This window comes from Silene latifolia, chromosome Y (assembly GCF_048544455.1).
Source record: "Silene latifolia isolate original U9 population chromosome Y, ASM4854445v1, whole genome shotgun sequence".
In the NCBI taxonomy this organism is placed as follows: Eukaryota; Viridiplantae; Streptophyta; class Magnoliopsida; order Caryophyllales; family Caryophyllaceae; genus Silene; species Silene latifolia.
In genome coordinates, this window is record NC_133538.1 from 485,046,575 (window position 1) to 485,051,229 (window position 4,655).

The 4,655-nt window shown below is 40.0% G+C and overlaps 1 non-coding gene across 1 annotated transcript; it reads right to left on the reverse strand.

Annotated features, from left to right (window-relative positions):
- Positions 1 to 1,726: 1,726 nt before the first annotated feature.
- Positions 1,727 to 1,833, reverse strand: LOC141635525 (small nucleolar RNA R71). Its single transcript, XR_012540207.1, has one exon. It is a non-coding gene; the product is annotated as a small nucleolar RNA R71 (small nucleolar RNA).
- Between the last annotated feature and the right edge of the window lie 2,822 nt (positions 1,834 to 4,655).

Here is a 4,655-nt window from a genome sequence, read left to right on the forward strand (position 1 = left end):
TTGGGTGACTTTGGTTTCTTTCTCACGGTCATCCGTAACAGGGGGCCAAGTAGATTTTTTCTGGGTCATTTCATGTTGTGCTTAGATCGGAAGGAGTCGAGTTGAAGGAAATATTCAGCCTTTATCAGGTACTCGATATTTCTCGGGGCCACTCGAGGAGTCAGAATCGAAATGCATGGCCATGCTCGGATACGGATTCGTTTTATCAGTTAAGTTACTCTCTAGTCGGGGAAACCACTCTTGATACAGATCGATTGTAAAATACGACCTTTGCGGATCCGGATCTGCAAATTGTTTTACATTGAGTGGGAGAAATTTTAAATGAATATGAGAATCGGTTATCGCACATACACTTGTACGGACAAGTGGGAGTTTGTTGGAGGTGGTGTCCTCCAGTTAGTGCGGATAACGTCATTGCACGTACACTTGTACGGACAAGTGGGAGCTTGTTGGGCTGGTGTCCTTTACGATTAGTGCAAGGACTTACAAATCTCTAAAAGGATCAAAGGGCATACTTTTGGTATTATTATCAGTTGATCCACGTTTATCAATAACGGTTGGCTTGCTAGATAAGTTTGACGTTATTGTCATACAGATGGCGGTGATCAACTGGTCCCTAAAAGTCACACCTATAGGATACGTTTGAGAGATGTGACAGTATGAAAATACAGTCATGTTGATGCCAAATTTGACTAACCAGTTAGTCGGAGTTATTGACTAGTAATTAGTCAAACGCGATGTTGAGACAATTATTTAATACGGATTAAATAATAATGGCTAAGACGAATTAAGCAGTTTATTCGTAAATTGAATATAAACGATTTATATTTGATTAATGTATATTAAATTAATTATACAATATTGTCTTTGTCGGACATGTATTAATATTTCAACTAATCCGTGTTATTAGTCGATGTATTAATAACCGATAACCGATGACAGTTTATAATAAAACCCGTCATATACATTTTAGCGGAATTGATCGGACCACAAGTTAAAAATGAGGAGAAAGTGGAAAGCCCACTCCCTCCTCTCATGACCCGCGGACCGAGACAACAAAAGGAGAGGCTCCCTCTCCTTTTGACCTAAGGATTCATTTTTACATGAAAATTAGGGTTTTGAGGAGTATTTTTCTCTGCAAAACCTAGATCTCACATCGAATAACCTCACAATAGCTCTCTCGATATTGCAAGTTAATTAGAGAGCATTTCTAGCACAAGGGCATAGTCTCAGACGGTCTTGGGTGCAACGATTAGGAGGAAATCTCTGTTGATTTCTGTTCTTTACGCCGCACATCAAAGGACCCGAGGTTGATTTTTATACTTTATCGTTTTCTATTGTATTTTGTTTATGACCATAAATCGCATGTTATATTTACGTTATAATCCTTAAAATTAAGGGAATTTTACGGATATTTCCCTACAATTTGACCGGTAATTTCATTGCAAAATCCGCATTTATCCAATTAGTCGAAAGAAGCCAATTTGGGGGGATGCCTAGTGAAGACCCTCATTCTCATATGGAGACTTTTTGTGACTATTGTGATGCGATATCTCAAACTGGAGTTACTCAAGACCAAATTTGATGGGTCTTATTTCCTTTTTCTTTGATCGGTACCGCGAAACAATGGTTAAAGAGCCTAGATAAGGCTACTCTTGGTATTGACTCTTGGAAGAAATTTGCACTTGCTTTCTACAAAAAATTCTATCCTCCGGAGAAGACTAACATGTTGAGAGCCCAAATCACCGGGTTCAAACAAAGGGACGAAGAATCTTTGTATGAAGCTTGGGAGAGATTCAAAGGAACTTACCGCTCATGTCCTCATCACGGACTTAGTGAGTGGTTCTTGGTACAACAATTTTGGAATGGTCTTTATGAAGACTCCCGAAACATTCTCAATATGGGATCAAATGGTATGTTTACCGAAGTTGATGATAATCAAACATGGAACAAGATTGAGGAAATGTCGGTCCATAAATCACAATATAGTAGACCTCGTAAGGCTACTAGAGGAGGAAAGCATGAAGTGGACTCTATTACTTGATTGGGTGCTCAACTTAGTGCTCATATTGATACCATTAATTTGAAGTTTGAGAAGGTTATGTCTAAGCTTGAAGAAGCCTCCAAATCACCTAAGCAACATGTTAATGCCATGGTGGCATCTTCATTAATTCCAAGTAAAGTATGTGAGAGTTGTGGAACTTTGGGACATGACCAAAGTGAATGTAGGGGAACAAGTGAATGCTTTCCAAGCATACAAGAGTGGTACCCCTTATTCCAACTATTACAATGAAAACACCAAATTCCATCCAAACCTCCCATACAAAAGCCAAAATGTTCAAAATCCTCAAACAACATACACCCCACCTCCAATGAGAAACCAAGCTCAAAGACCCTTTTACAACGAAAACCAAAGTTATCAAAATCAAACTCCTTACAATCAAAAAAATGACCAAGGTTTTTGATGCGTGCCTATTATATGATGTTTTGCACCTCATTTCACACGCATTTCAGAGCTCAATTGAGTAGTTTATGCTACTATTTCCCTTGTTTCGTGTATTTCTTCCTTTTCTTGTGATTTTGTAGGAATATGAAGATTTCAGCGGAAAATAAGCCGAATCCGTCCCTAAGTACTTAGCATTGCATTTGACATGGAGTATTGACTCGAGGAATGAGCTTGGTGCGCGTTTCAAGGCCTAAAGATAGCAAAAGAAAGGGTGCGTACGAGTTTAACAAGCGAAGAAGTGCTTCTCGACATTGCAGGCTGCTAAAATGGCTATATCTCGAGTTCTATAGCTGATAATCGATTGATTCTAATTGGAGGTGAAATCTTATCCTCTTAGCTTTCCAACGCCGCGTAGAACGCCTAATTTGACCAAGTAACGAAGAAATGGCAGCTGTTTTAAGATCGGTGCGCGCTGCAGGAATCGTCAGAATGCAATTTTGTACAGCACCCTTGGTCGATCGACTGATGACCTTGGTCGATCGACCGAGCACGATTATCGAAGCTACTTGTATAGCGGAGGTTGGTCGATCGATCGACTGTGTGGTCTATCGATCGCTATTTTAATCGACGCACATTAAAGACGAGATGAGAAGCCCAATTGTAATTAGGTTTTCGAGTAGGGTTTTACGTGACTCTCTTATTTAAACGTAACCCCTGCCTACCTTTTAATTATCATTCATTAGTTTAGTTTAGCTTTCGACAATAAAATTTACTTTTCGCATTAAGCTTTGGTTCTTTCCTCTTCAGTTCTTCGTACGGTATTCTTCTGTTTTCTTTGTTAAATTTCATTACTTTAATTCTTCCGTAGTTTAGAATTGCTAGATAGGATCCCAAAGCCTATTTATCGTTTATGTTGATTATTTATTTAATTAATTTAAGTATGAATTCGATCGCTTTATTAGTTAAGTTTATTGCTGTTATTGTCAATATCATGAGTAGCTAAATCACCATTGCTAAGATGTAGGGGATCTATGGCGTAGATGGCATTTGAATAGGTAACCCCGCATTAGGGCTTGGTCGATCGACTGGCTTAACTAGTCGATCGATCGAAATGGTTGGTCGATCGACTGGGGTAGCTGGTCGATCGACTGACCTCGTGTTTGATTAGCATTGTTGATTCGTTAAGTGCAATATTTAGCAATGAGACCGAGAGGAGACTTGTTAGATGCTTAGTTTTGACCGACGCATAGATCGAGAGATAGGGAAGGGCATTAATTAACGAATTAAGACGACTAAATTGCTGAGATCGAGAGATAATGTAATTTAGGCTTTAAGAATCACTTTTCAAGGCGAGAGCTAGTATTAGTGAGACTTAGGGACTGGTAGCATAGGCCGAAAGGAGCTACTAGTTAACTTGGACCGAAAGGACTTGTTTTACCCATCCTACACGACCGTATTTCGGACTTACCTAGGATTATGTGCCATCGCAGCTATTGTGAACCGACTGTCTTAGCATTCCTTTCATCGTTGTTTACATCCTTATTTACTTTTATTTATTTATTTATTTTATGTTGTTAGTTCTAGAATCAACTCAAACCAAAACCCCCACAATCATTCCGATAGATCGAAATAAAAGCAACTATAACTCCCCGCCTCTCTGTGGTTCGACCCTGTTACCACTAGCCTAGGTTAGTCTTAATAGGAAATTATAAATAATATTTTTGGTGCTCACAACGACTGGTATCAAATTTTGGCGCCGTTGCCGGGGAGGCAGCGCTAGTTTTGGTTGTTTTTCATTTTAGTCTGTTTTTTCGCCTCAAGGGAAGACTGAGTACCTTGAGGCAGTTCTTACCTTCTTCTTTAGTGTTGTTTATCTGCAGCACTTCAGAAGGATCCACATATGTTCCATTCTCAGGAGCAGCAGGTTCCGTTTTGTGAGAGATGCGGCGGAGTTGGACACACATCTGAGGCATGCGGGCACCCTAAGGAGAAGATGTTCGCTTTTCATCAACTTCAGCTCGACAATTCGTATAATTGCGCCCCTACTTCACCGCATCAACCATATGAGCCTCCAAATGAAGCCCCACCACCATCCACTCTGTCACAGCAAGAGTTGAAAAACGAAGTCTAGAGTTGACGAGTCTAGTGCAGCTGCTTATGGTGGAGGTACAGAAAAGCAATGCGGCGAATCAGGTCTTAATCGCGAAGC